Source organism: Macrotis lagotis, chromosome X (assembly GCF_037893015.1).
Source record: "Macrotis lagotis isolate mMagLag1 chromosome X, bilby.v1.9.chrom.fasta, whole genome shotgun sequence".
NCBI lineage: Eukaryota > Metazoa > Chordata > Mammalia > Peramelemorphia > Peramelidae > Macrotis > Macrotis lagotis.
The window spans coordinates 670,334,084-670,348,733 of NC_133666.1; the positions used below are offsets into that span (position 1 = coordinate 670,334,084).

Consider the following 14,650-nt stretch of genomic DNA (forward strand, 5'->3'; position numbering starts at 1 on the left):
CCCCGCCCCCGCCCGCGAGTGTGTGTGTGAGTGCGCGAGGCGAGGAGCGGGAGGGCGGGTGCGCGAGGAGCCGGAGCCCGAGCGCGGCGGCCGCGGCCCGGGCTCCCTCCCGCGGTGCGGCGGCGGCGGCTCCTCCCGCCATGCCCGGGCGCCCCCGCCGGGGCCCGCCATGAGCCATGGCCATGTCCGTGAGCGCCGAGGAGGACGACTACGAGGAGCCGGAGCACGAGCAGGTCGGCCCCGGGGCGCGGGGGGCAGGGCCGGCCCGGCCCGCGGCCCCCGCAGCCCAACTAACTTTGAGCGGCGGGGCCGGGCCCGGGGCGCCCGGGGCGGGGAGGGGGCGTGCGCGGGGCGCCGGCGCGGCCGGGAGACAATGTGAGCCCGGGCGCCGCCGCCGGGAACTTGCCGCGGCCCGGAGCACATGGAGCGGGGCCGCCGCCGGGCCGGGCCGGGCCGCGCTCGCGCCCTGTCAGCCCCGCTCCGGCCCCGTCTGTCACAAGTTGGCCGGGCCGGGCCTCGGGCCGCCGGGGGGCGGGGCCGCCGCCGTCCTGCCCGGACTTTTCTCCCCCTGGAAGGGGCCCGGGCCGGGGGGGGGCTCCCCGAGAAGGGGGCGACGCCGGGCGGCGGCGGGGCCCGGCCCGGCCCGGCCCGCACCGGTCGGCCTTCCCCGCTCCGGGCCGGAGGCGTGGGGGAGGGGAGCGGGCCGCCCGGGCGCAGCGCCGCGAAAACAAAGCCGGGGCGCCCTGACAGCCGGCCCCGGGCCGCCCCGGCACCCGCCTGCGGCCGACGGGAGAAGGTGTCGCCCCCCGGGCAGGCGAGGGCCCCGCGAGCCCCGGCCCGGACCGCGCGTCCGTGGCCCCGGCCCGCGGGCGGCTCGGGGGTCGGGGGTGCGCCCCCCGCCGAGCTGCCAACTTCTGACAAGCCCATGATTAGCGCGGGGGCCGGGCCGGGCCGGTGCCTCAGTCCGGAGGCTTCGTTTCGATGGGGAATCTCCCACCTGTGGCTTCGGGCACGTCCTGCCTCCTGCGGACCCAAGAAGCCGGCGAGGCAGGACGCGCCTCCCAGCCCCGGGCCTGGCTCCAAAAAGTCCCGCTCTGCCTCCGGCTCCTAGGGACTCGAGTGCCTCTTCCGCCCAGCCGGAGGGTTAGACCCGGCCGCTCTTCTCCAGTAGCTCCGGAGCTGACTTTCGGGGACCCTTTCACCTTGCACTTTAATCCCCCTTGTTAACTTGTCCCCCCTTGTCTCAGCCCAGGCAAATCAACAAAACAATCAGAGTCGCTTTCTGCCTTTTGCAGCTTTCTGATGAGTAAATGCTCCAAGATCAAAAAGCTGGAGAGCTGCCCCTCTCCTGGCTTGTAAACTTCTGACCCCTCCCCGCAACTGGATTGGATGTCAGTCAGTCAGTCAGCCAGTCAGTCAGTCAGTCAGTCAGTCAGTCAGTCAGTCAGTCAGTCAGTCAGCCAGTCAGTCAGCCAGCGTTTAGTAATCGCCAACAATGTAGCCACCTAGCAATGCCTAGCTGTAGAGATACTCGGAAGGAGCCCACCGGCCGCCGTGTCCCCGTGGGGCATACACGGCCCAACAGAGGGAGAGCCAGAAGTAAGGGGGAAGGTTCCCTGTGTAGGGTGGGGGGGGGGGTCGTGCCAGCCCTGCTGAACTCTCTGACTTTAGGGTAGATGTCAGGAAAAATTGGTAAGCTCCTGAGCTATAGGCTAAGTCGAATGGGCTGGCTTCTCCCTTACTTGACGTCTTTAGGCAAAAGTTGGTGTATGGAGCTTGGGCTTTGTGACATCTAGCTTTGAATTCCAAACTCCAATATTTAAAAGTTGTATGGATATCCCTTCTCCCCTCCCTTCCCCCACTGCAAGTCATACCCTCCCAAAGCCTCAGTTCCCTTCTTTGTAAAATAGAAATAACACAACAGTATCACAGGAGGTCCTTTATAGAAAGTGAAATCAAGTGAATGAAGCATTTTAAATTATTAGAGAGGCCAATGGCCAGAATGCTAGTTTGGAGGTTCAGCGTTGGTACCTCTGACACTTGGTGGGTGTGTGACATTACGCCTCAGTTTCTCACCTATTTTATCAGATATTAGGAAGATGATAAGATCATACTTAGACCTAGAGTTGGAAGAGAGCCCTGGTTCAAACCCTTCATTTTGTAGATGAGAAAACTGAGGCCCAGAAAGGTTTGGGGACTCACCCAAAGTCACACGGCTAAGGAAGAAGAAGTGGGCCTTGTACCCTTAAAGCCAAGTGCTGTGTTACTCTGAAGCCACTGGTGTGCACTCCTTGACTTCTGTGTGCTTCCCTTTAAGATGGCTGGTGGCTCCTTGTTCTTGGATACAACCTGGCGATGGTGTAGACAAGCTCTTTCTCTTGTCCCCATAGCAGAACTGAGACCTTTTCTCTTTTGCCTTCAAAACACTTGATCCAGATAAAGGAGACCCTGACAGGAGAAGTTTTCCTTAAGAGCAGACACGCTGTACAGCCTTGGAGTCTCGGAGGGCCTGAGTTCAAATCCAGTCTCAGACACTTAATAATTACCTATGTGACCTCAGGCAAGTTACTTAACCCCATTGCCTTGCAGAGAGACAGAAAAAGAAAGAGTGCAAGAGCAGACACACTACTCCCCATCCTTTACTGATTCGTGTATTCATTTTTTTTTTTTTTTTGGCCTGGTCTCAGGATGTCAATGGTGAGGGCAAAAATGAGAAACAAAATGAGGCTCCAAAATGAGAAACAGCCTTCTAGTAGTGCAGATAGACACATTTGTTATAAAATTTAAGGTCTTCAGGAGTCTCCTAGGCCCTTAGAAGTTAATAGATTTCCGGGGTGGCTAGGTGGTGCAGTGGATAGAGCACCGGCCCTGGAGTCAGCAGTATCTGAGTTCAAATCTTGCCTCAGACACTTAATAATTACCTAGCTTTGTGGCCTTGGGCAAACCACTTAACCCCATTGCCTTGCAAAAAAACCTAAAAAAGAAGAAGAAGAAGAAGAAGAAGAAGAAGAGAAGAAGTTAATAGATTCCCCAGGGCCATACAGCCAGTTCAGGTCAGAGATGGGACTTGAACCCTGATCTTCCTGGCTGAAGTCAGGGAGTGGGGCTCTTTAACCATGATGCTCCAATATCCCCTATAATTAATAATAGTTGATCTTTCTTCCTCTATTTTAAATTTTTTTGCAAGGCAATGGGGTTAAGTGACTTGCCCAAGGCCACACAGCTAGGTAATTATTAAGTGTCTGCGGTTGGCTTTGAACTTGGGTCCTCCTGACTCCAGGGCCTGTGTTTTATCTGCTGTGCCACCTAAGCTGCCCCCAATAGTCGATCTTTATATAACGCAGTAAAGTTTTCAAAACACTTAACAGGCAACATTGCATTTGACCTCCTCACACCCAATGAGGTAGTCACTGTAGTGCTGCACTCCCATTTTTAAAGAGGAGAAAACCAAGGCCAAGCAAGGCCAAGGGACTTGTTCTTTATCCTGGGGTTTAGCAGTTATTCTTTTTAAGGTCTGAACCCTCATTCTTTGTGATTCCCAAGTTCACTGGATTTCCCTCTTTCTCCTGATTGATGGGCTGTATTGCTGCCCTTCAAACCCTTAAATCGGTCATCCCAGTGACCTCTGGATGGCCCTCACTGTTAGGAGACATTTCAGCAGGCTGCTTCAAATACAAGAGGGTCAGGACACGGCTGTTCTCTCCCTCCCCAATTTCTCGGGCTTTGGTCACCACAGTAGAACAGCAGGTTTTTTTGAATGGTTATCAGAGAATGCCTCCTGGTCTCTGACTCAGCTGGACTCCTCTTTCCCAGCCTTCCAAACCACCTCTTAAGGAGCAGCAGATGACGATAGGGACAGCTGCATTTGACCCTCACTCTGGGAGGGAGTCATTGGATCAGCCAGGCAGTCATCATTTATAAAGGGCTGCTGGGTCCAGGGAAGTTCTTAAGGAGTTTATTTTAAAAGGGGAGAAAAGTCAGTCTGGCTATATCTTATGGGTAACCCATTCTTTCCATGCTGCCTCCCCATTAGATTGTGAGCTCCTTGAAAGGAGAGTTTTTGGCCTTTCTGTATTTTTAGTGCTTACCCCAGTGCCTGACCCATAATAAACCTGTCTGGTCTGACCCAGTGCTAGCTGCAGGTGCCCCTGGTAAAGGAGATTCCATGCTCCTGATGACCCCAGAACCAGAGGCCTGGTTCAGAAAAGGCAGCAATGTTGGCCCAGCCTCCGTGCAATTTTAACTAAGGAGCCAGAAAGCCCTAACTAACTCTCTTCCAAGTCTTGGACTAGCCCTGCCTGCTGGAGTGTGGGGATACAGGACAAAGGCCTGCCACTGGTTAGGACTGGCTCCTCTGCAGCTGTTGCTCCACAAACTGTAAGGGACCTCAGAGAAGGCAAACCTAATGCACTCATTTTACATATGAGGAAACTGAGGAGAGGTCCATTGACTTGCCTGTGTTCATCCAGGTGAGGGTATTAGAGCTCAGGTCTGGTGAGGCCATGGTGAGCCTTCCAGATTCATGGCTGATTTCAATGAACCATGGTCCATGAACCACTGCTGGTCCAAATGGAACCTTCTGTCTTGTGCTTTCAACTTCAAATAGCAATAAAGCAGTGCTGGGCTCTCTACTCAAGAGGCAGCATTAAGTTATAGAAAGAATAATGGATTTGGAGTTGGAACTGCCACTTAAACCACCTGTGTGTCAGTGGGCCTCATCTGGTGGTGATAGCATTCACTTTTCTATAATGTCTCAAGATTTACAAAGCATTCTACCTGTATGTCTCATCTGACAGTGACCTAGGGAGGTAGGTCATTATATTGTTCCCATTTTACAGATGAGGACATTGAGGTGTGGTTCACTGCTAGTAGGTGTTGAGATCTCAGTAAGGGATTTGTGGGCACAAACTGAGGCTCAGAGGTTGAACAGTGTGACATGGTGGCCACAAAAACTGGTCAGATGGTAAAATTTGGAACTAGTTAGAGACTCTTAAGAGTCATCAGTCCAGACTCAAAAGTCATTTGAAAGAGAGAGGTCTGTCTCTAGTACAGTACCCAAGTAGCCTTCCCTTCTTGGATTGTCTTCTCTCTTGACCCAAGACTGTTTAATGACTTGGACAAAGACCCTAATGGCAAATGCAAAGACAAATGACAATGACAAAAATGCAAAGAAGCAGCTACTTTGATGAGTGAGTTGGGATTCAGGAAGATCTCTGTAGTCTAGAATCTTGAGTAAGTGTTTTGGACTGCTGAGTTCCAAAGTTTCGTTTCCTAACTCCAGGATGGGAAAAGTTTGGAGAACAGCTGAGAGCTTGATTGGTATGTGGCTGGGGGGGAGGGTGTCGTCTGAGCCCAAGAGAGGACTGGAGAAGGGGCCCCATGGGACAGCCAGTGGTGCACAACTCTCATTGCTGATGGCTTAGTAGCCATGGGAACTTGGTCATATCACACCTCTCTGGACCTCGGGTTTTCTCTCATTTGTACAGTGAGGTGCTTGGACTTGATGGTCTTGGAAGATTCTCTCAGATTTAATCTAACATCCTACGAATTAATGAACCATTTACTAAGTGTACTAGAGACTCAAAATAGAAAAATTCTGTCCCTGCCCTCAAGAAGCTTATATTCTAATGGGGAAGACACCTCAGACAGGGAAATGCTGACCAGCTCCAGTGACCTGATTAAGGAGCATTTTGTTTGGAAAAGAGAAACATGCAGGGTAACATTGCTCAAAGGCAGCGTGGACAGAGTCCTGGGTTCAGATCCTGCCTCTGATTCTTATTAGTTATGGGGAAGTCACTTAACCTCCCAAAGTCTGTTTCCTTATCTGTAAAGGGGGCTCAGAATTAATTGCGCAATCTCCCAGAGTCTGTTATAAGATTGAAATGAGATCAATAATCTTCTTGGAGCACAAGGCAGACTTTAAATGGCTGTATAATCTTTATCATTATTATTAATAAATAGTCTGGAGACAGTGTAAAACCTTTGAAAGGTTATGGTATTTATTCAGTTCCAGTATGAATTTTTGAGTCTTTCGAATCATTGTTGGTTCTGACTCTTCCCAGAACTGAGGTCCATGTTAGGTCCTAGACTTAGAGCTAGAACATTGACTTGACTCTTTCCTTTTTCTAGCTGACTGCACTAGGACCTAGAGTAAGCAGAACTCAGACTATAGACATTTATGAAGCACCTACCATGCCCCAGTGGGTAGTCAGGAGGACTTGAGTTCAAATGCCGCCTCAGACTGACCTTGGGCAAGTCACTTAACCTTGATTGCCTCACATCCAGGGCCATCTCCAGTCATTTTGATTCTGACCACTGGACCAGATGTTTCTGGAGAAGGAAGTGAGGCTGGTGACTTAGCACAGTTCCCCTCATTCAAATACAATTCTTGTACTTGTCATGGCATCACCTCCCTGATGTTGTGGTCTTCTCCAAGAATGAAGGACAAACATCATCATCATCATCATCATCATCATCATCATCAATCATCATCACCCTGCCTAGGCACTGTACTAAACTGAGGCCAGAAGCGGTTCCTGCCTTCGAGGATCCTCCACCATTTTCTCCCTCTGCAAGCTTCAACCAGTCCCTAGTCCTCTTTGGGCTTCAGCTTCCCCCACTGTAAATCGATCATTAATCACCTACTGTTTTCCAGGCATCAGTCCCTGCCCTTAAGGAGTCTACCATCTATTTGGGGAGACTACACACAAACAAACATATACAAAGTGAGCTAACTACAGGATAAAGAGAAAGTACTGAAGAGAGGGGAAAGCACTGTGAAGAGGGGTTGGGGAGTGGGAAGAGGGAGAGCTAGAGTGTTCCAGGGAGAAGGCCTGGAGCTGAGAGGTGGAGGATTTTGTTTGTGGAGCAGTCAAGAGGCAGAGCTGGGATTCTACTTTCTTACTGCCTTGAGGTTAAAAATCTAAGCAATTAGTCATTTCTTGTTGATGTCCAGCCAGTTTTTTTGACTTGGGGTCTTTGCTCCCCTCACCATCTGTCTTCCTTCTGGAAGGTGCTGAAGGGTCAGCCCAGTGGGGGATAGATAGATAGATGTCCTTTTCACCTTAGTTTGGGATGGGTGGTTGAGTTCAGATGAAGGACCTACAGTCACAGAACAAGGATAGTTTGGGGAACATGGACAGAACCAATGAGGGAAGGTACAGACTCGGGAGGTTACATGATGCTCTGCAGCTTTATCTGGAGACCAGCATCTATGTCACATCCTGTAAGATGCTGCTAGCAGTTTAGAGGTATATCTGGGCAAGGAGAGCAGGAGGGGAGGGCCAGGAAAAGAGCTGCTGCTGAGCCACCTCTTCCCTGAACACTTGTGATTCTTGGAGACTTCCTGACTCAGTGGAACCTTAGTCATCCTACTATGAGTCTCTTAGCTGGTTGGGCCCCACCTCTTCCCACCTGGAATCCGTTCGTCTGTGATGTATTTACTGATCTGAATTAACCTCTGGAAGACAGAGGCATCTAGATTTTTAAAAATTTGTATTTATGGAGAACTCAAAGGGTCCAGGGGGAGTCCAAAAGATTTCGTTTTTCATCTTTGTGTCCCTACCACTATAGTTAACCTAGCATATAATAGGTAAATGCATACTTGTTGATCAATTGATTCTGTGTCTCACCCAGTGCCCATAGCGGGACTGGTGGTCCTCTTCCTCCTCTTCCTCTTCCTCTTCCAAAAAAGTAATAATAACTGACATTAATAACACATCTCATACTTGACAGATTTTCTAAAATGATAGAAGGGGAAAATGACAAAGGTTGGAGGGAAGGTGGTACAATTTTTACACTGATGTTGGTTCAGGTTGTGATCTGGTCCAATTCGGATTCTACCCTAAGAGCTCTTTGGCTCAGCAGTACCACTACTAGGTCTGTTTCCCAAGGTAATCAAGGAAAAAGGTAAAGAACCTACACATTCTAAACTATTTACCACAACTCTCCTTGTAGTAGCAAAGAACTGGAAAGTGAGGGGATGCCTATCTATTAGGGAATGGCTGTGAATGGGTGGAATACTGTTATACTGTAAGAAATGAGGAGCAGGTTGGTTTCAGAAAAACAGGAGAATGGTTGCATGAAAAAATGAAGAGGAAACTGAACAGAACCAAGAGAACATTCATAGAGTAGCCACATCAAGGTACGGAGCATAGCAGCACTAAGCTCTTCTGACTGATAGGAACATTCAAATCCACGATGAAGGCTTTAGGATGGAGAATGCTCTCTACCTTCAGGAAAGAATTGATTTATGGAAGGAGATATTATATGGTGCCCTATATGGATCTTTATTAAATGTGGGGTTGGGAGACCAGGAAGGAAACAACTCAGAATTCAAAATGTTACGACAACCAAAAAATTCAAAATAATTAAATTTTAAAAATCACAATTCAAGGATTGCAAAAGGTTTTATATACACTCTCATTTAATCTTAATCCTACTAGATGAGTGCAACAGATATTATTGTCTCCATTTTGTAGATGAAGAAACAGAGTGCCCAGGGTCACAGTTAATAAAATGTTGGCTCCTTCGGCTGGCACTTAAAGCCACCCACCCTCCTTCCAGATCTATGTCGTTGCACTGCTTTTTCCTGCACTCTGTTCCCATCTACCATGGTATACAAAAGAGAGGATCATTTGGGGAAGGGGAAAGGACTCACATTTGGTGGGGGGTTGGGGGAATCAAGAAGGGTTTGCTGTTCATAGGTACTGAGGCTTCTATGGAAGCTAAGAGGAGAGAAGGGCAAAGCCCAGGAGGCAGGAAGAAAGGGGGGGTGCTCCCTTCCAATCCTAGCTCCGGCACTTAAAGACCTAGGGCCCTGGGTAAGCCACATCTCCCCAGACCTCAGGTTCTTCATTGTAACATGGGGGATGGCACTAAGGTCTCTGGTACCAGCTTTTCCATGGTGGTTTTGAGGGTTAGAGTAGGCCTATATTATTGGGTAGGATAGTGGAACTGGGAAGGGTCCTTAGAGGTTTTTGGACCCAGCCCTGTGATGAGGAAGTGGGGCCCAGAGAAGGGATGGAATTTGTCCAAGATAAGTGAGATTTGAACTTGGGTTCTTGAACTTCGAGCCAGTGTTCTTTTATTCTGTGCTGTCTGGGTACATAGGAGAGCAGATGATGAGTAGATGAGTCTCCCACACCCTTGCGCTTGTCATGTTTCATTTTAGTCTTTCCTTCACATGTTTGGTTTTTGCTTTGATTTCATTGAACCTGCTCTCATCAGCCTGGCCACAGGTTGGTGAGTTTGGGGGCTTCTGTCACATGTGTCCAGGCCTGGAGAGGCTGTCCCAATATGGGCAGACTTCAGTGGGAAAGGTCAGGAGGCCAGCTTTTGTTGGGCTAAGGAGGACATCTATAGCCCTGAACCCAGCTCCCCAGTACAGCCTCTTTTTCCGTGACTCTGCTTCCAGGATCGCCTCCTTGTGCTGCCCAGATCCCACCTCTCCCCAGCATGGTTCTGCACTTCTGTCTGTCTGTGGCCTCCTCCCATTCCAGTGGAAGCTTCTCCAGGGCAGGGACTGTGGCCTTCTTGGTGTTTGTTTCCTCCAGCCAAGACAGAGGATAGGAGCCACTTGTTGCTTCATTTGGTACCTTCAGGCCCAGGCTGGACAGCTATTCATTGGGGAATCTTCTCCAAGGGATAATGCTTAGGACAGGGCCCCCCAAATCTTGACTCACTTCCATTATTCAATGTACCGTCTCTTTGGGGAAGAGGGAGAGCTGCAAGACTGCTGGTGGCACTGGTGGAGATAGTCTGGGCACTGGTGGTGTGGAGTGGCAGAAGTAATGTAGGAGGGGGAAGCTAGGTGGTGCAGTGAATAGAGCACCGGCCTTGGAGTCAGGAGTACCTGGGTTCAAATTCGACCTCAGACACTTAAGCTGTGTGGCCTTGGGCAAGCCACTTAACCCCATTGCCTTGAAAAATCTAAAGTAAAAAAAAGAAGTAATGTAGGGCTTGGAGTCAGGAAGACTGCTTAAGACCCACCTCACATAATTACTAATTGTATGACCTTGGGCAAGTCACTTCAGCTTCCCAGGCCTTTGTTATCCCATCTGTAAAATAAGGAAGACCTCATGAAGTCCTTGCTCTAAATTCACAATTCTTTGATGACCCACCAAGGAGTCCATTTTTGCTGTTCTTCCATTAACCATTCTCTTCTTGTCCCAAATATCTACTTCTTTTTGTTCAGTTTTTTTAAAATCATGGCTTACTCTTTATGACCATTTTTTTGGGGGGTGGCATGGATACTAGAGTGATTTTCTTCTCCAGCTCATTTTACAAACAAGAAAACTGAGACGAACAGGGTTAAGTGACTTGCTCAGGGGTCACACAGCTAGTAAATGTCCAAGGCTCAATTTGAACTCAGATCTTCCTAACTCTAGGCCTTGTACTCTCTCCAGCTCCATCTAGCTGCCCCAGTGTCTACTTAAAGATCCCTTGGGTTTAAAACAGATTACCAAACCTCCTCTTGGTGATCCTGAGACTTAGAGATTGTCGACTCCCTGTGCTGTATGGAATGGGTCTGATGACTGGGTCAGGCTGATGTAAGTCTAGAGGACTGGCCTCCAGAGGAAGACTTCAGTAGGCACAGGTGTCCCAAGCTGTTTGGGAAAGGAGCCTGTTGTCTTTGGGAGGAGGGTGTGGCGAGATGCTCCTGAGCCCCCTTCCAGCTCAGGCTCCATTGGCCCTGGCTCTCAGGCTTGTAAAGATGGGGGTTTGGTGTGTCTTCTCAGAGCCCTGCTTTCCTTCTCTCAAATGTCATATGGATAGAAGTACCGCAATATCCTAGGCCTAGTGCTGATGGGAACTCAGCCAGCCAGCCTTTACGCAGGGTGCTGAAGAGTAAGAAGGAAGATGGATTATTTTTATTTTAGGCCAGGTTCTGCTTCCTTCCATTGGTTTCAGTTCAAACAAGTCTTTCCAGATTTCTCTGAAATCATCTCCTTTGTTTCTTACAGCATAGTCATATTCTGTCATTCATAGACCCCCACTTGTTCAGTCATTCCCCAATTGATGGGTATCCCCTCAGCATCCAAGTCTTTGCCACCATTTAAAGGGTCTTTTTCTTCTTTCTTTGATTCTTTGGGCCACAGACCAAGCAGAATCACTTGACTAAAGGATCTGCCAAGGTCAATGGCTTTTTTGGGCCAAAGTTCCAAATTACTTTCCAGAAAGTTGGCCTAGCTGATAATGTTTCATCAGTGTGGCTCCATTTCCTTTCTGTCACCTTAACTGATCCAATGGGTGGGTGGGAGGTGATGTCTCAGAGTTGCTCTAATTTGCATTTCTCTAATTATTAGTGATTTAGAAATGTGCCAAGGCATGGAGTGAGAGATGGAAAAAGCTTTCAGGTCTGGGGATGTCTAATAAGCCTGGAAGGGTCTGTAGCAGGCCAGATCACTGTGGGACACATGCTGGGGAGTGTGCTCCATCTGGGTGTTGCTCTGGAGTCACTGGAGGTGTCTTGTGTGTCGTGGGGGGAATCCTTGTTCAGTGGAACTCACTGGCTTCTAAGATTCAATCCAGTACTGATCTGCTGAGGTCTGAGGATCTGAGACTAGTTGGTTGTCAGTGTGTCTGTGGTTCACCTTCCAGCTTTGCCACTTAGTCTCTGTGTGACCCTGGGAAAGTCACTTCACCAGCTTCTCTTGGACCTGTTCCTCTCTGGTAAAAAGAGAGGATTGAGGGACATGGCCAAATTGATGACCCTAGGATGAATGATCAGACACCAAGTGCCTCTGCTGCCCTCCCCTGGGGGGAGGGTCAGAGCAGAGTTTTTAGATCTGGCAGCTTTTGGTTTCATTTGTGTTTCTAGTGATGAAAATAGTGTTTGGAGGAAGAGAGGCAGGAATCTGGATGTCCGGCCCACATCTTCCTCTTGGGCTTGTCTTGGGGCATTTGTGTCTCTAGGTTTTAAAGATGGTTCTTGAGGGTGTGCTTCATGGATCAGGGGGCTGACAGGGCTGAGTCCAGGTCTCAGGGTCTGTTTCCTTTTCTGACTGGGACATGCCCTTCTCTCTCATACTTCCCTTCCAGACCCTTTCTCATTAATTGTGGATGATACCCTCTACCTTCAGATGGTAGCTGATGCCAGGGCTGTTGGAGGGCCTTGGCACATAGAGTGTGGAGAGAGCAGAGGACCTGAGTTCAAATCTCACTTGATACTCACCTTGAACAAGTCCTTCCTCTTCTCCTTGCCTCAGTTTCCCCAGCTGTAAAATGAAGTTGGACTTGGTGAACTCTGAAGGCTCTTCTAGTTTTGAATCTTTCCTGACCTTGACAGTCTGTGAATGCATTTTCTACCAGTTAATCCAGTGTATGTTGAGCACCAATCCTGCCCAGGCCCTCTGTGTGCCCTTGGCGGGGCTTGGACTCTGTTGGAGACAAAAGCCACCCCCCCCCCAAAGACTCATATACCAAATGGGAATTGCTGTCTCCAGGTCTACTCCCCGGAATATGCCCTTTACAGAGGCAGGGAGACTGGGCCTTCACAGAGCATCGTGAGGAAGGAACCCCAAGACCCTTATTCTTCTGTGCTCCACAGACTTGTGAGACCTCACTCCAGTCTCATCCTTAGTATGGAACCAGGGATGATGGGGGGGATGGGCAGGGGGAGTGGAGGAGTGAGGGGGGAAGTGGGTGGAGAAATTAAATGCTGTACAAATGCAAGTTTTTCCAGAAATGACCCAGCACGGGGGCCCTGGGCCTGGGGTTTACTTAGTATCTTTTTCTTTTTCCTGCTAAAAGTCATCCTGACATGTACAACCTTTGTGATGGAGACAAGGCAGTGGGACTTAGTGGTCAGAGTGCCAGATGAGGTGTCAGCAAGGGTCTGGGTTTGAAACCTGGCTCAGCTCCTTACCTGTGTAGGCAAGTCACCTGTCCTTTCTGGGCCTCAGTTTCCTCATCTCTAAAATGAAGGCACTGGACAGGATGGCCTCTAAGGTCCATTCCAACTCCTGTGGTCTTTCAAACAAGGGATCGCAGGACCTTTGAAGCAGCAGCAGATGCGACTTCATCTCTTTCCCCCGGCCATCTTGTTTTGCTTTCTTTGGGGCAACATGGCAACTCCTTCTCCACAGTCAGCTGTGCCTTCCCTCCTTTTCTACTAAGCTGATGACTTAGGGGCAGGGCAGGGGCAGCTTCACCTGGGGAGCCCCACAGAGCCTGCAAATGCCATCCTCATGGCACAGTAGACCACAGTCAGGAGGACGGGAATCCTTGTGGCATCTAATTTCATCCTTGCTCTTTGGGTGACCCTGGGCAAATTGTTTACTTGGTGTCTCAGTTTCTTCACCTGAAAAATAGGGTTCTGAGGTCCCACAGGAGCGGGGGGTGGGGATGGAGCCACTGGGAATTTGTCACATTTCAGCATGAGCAGCACTATCAAAGGTGATGAAGGTGAGCTTTGCCAACAAGGAAAACGGCAAATTTAAAATTAAAAATTCTTATGTGGGCCGTTGGGGGGGGGGGGGGCAGACAATGCTGCCTTGGACGCCAGATGTGGAAGTGTGAGGGGCCTCAGAGGCTAGAGAGTCTTTGAGGAAACCAGCCCCACAGGCTTTAAGGAACTTGCTCAAGGTTTCCTGCTTAGTGACCAAAGAGGCTTGGTTTGCCTAGGGTGCCTCCACTCTGCTGGGTTGGCCCATGCAGGGCCCCTGGCCTTGCCCCCAGCTGCCATCAGGCCTGGGCTCCTCCCAGAGGCAGCCTCTGGGGGCAGCGAGGGCTCTTCCTCCTCTGCTCTGGAGCCAGGGCCTTTCTGGCTGTGTGTGGTGGAACAAAGACAGAGTTGGGTGGCTTCCTGAGAAGGGGGTGGTCAGAATTTAAAATTCATCCCCACCCCCACCCCCAGTAGAATGAACTGAAACGTGGCAGATGTCTCCCAAACATGTAAGGGCCCTGGGGTTCATGTGAAGGCTTTCTATAATAGACTGGAAAATTCAGACACTTTTAAGTGTAGATTATTGGGGACTGTCTTCTAGACAGACCCTGGACCTTGGGGAGAGGCAGGGAAATGTTTACCTTACCTGATCCGCCTGCCCTGCCTGGGAGCTCTGCCTCCTGTTCCAGGAGAGATTTATAGGTTCCTAGATTTAGTGCTTGGAGAGACAGTGGGGGCCACAGGCCAGCCCTTCATCTCTGAGCCCCCAACCCAGGGCTAGCCACTGGGCCTCAATTTCCTCATGGGTAAAGTGGGACATGAACACCAGAGGAGCCGTGTGCGATCCCCAACACAGTAGGACCTGTTGGGATTGATCTACAATTGAGGAGGCTCAGACCTAGAAGGTTGAGGAATGATGGCATTTCTAGAATACCTTAAGGTTTGCGAAGGGATTTACTGAAGATCTGTGATCTTCACACCAAGCTTATGGGGTAGGTGCTGTTGTTCCTATTTTACAGGTAAGGAAACTGAGTCAGACAGAGGTTTCAGAGACTTGCCCAAGGTCACTGAGGTGAATTGCAGGTCTGGGATTCAAACTTGTTCATTTGAACCCACATTTGGACTTGACTCCAAACGTCACATACATTATCTCTAGTGTTTGTGGATCTTTCTGTTTGGGTTTGGATTTTTTAAAATGGGTTTTGAGCAAAGGAATACAGCGGATTCCCAGCAATCATGGGATTTGCCTTAGGAATAGAGGAA

General features: G+C 49.7%; 1 protein-coding gene across 4 annotated transcripts in view; it reads left to right on the plus strand.

Annotated features, from left to right (window-relative positions):
• Window positions 1-14,650, plus strand: part of KDM2B (lysine demethylase 2B) — a 128,843-nt gene that overhangs the window by 102,852 nt on the left and 11,341 nt on the right. The window lies entirely within an intron of this gene.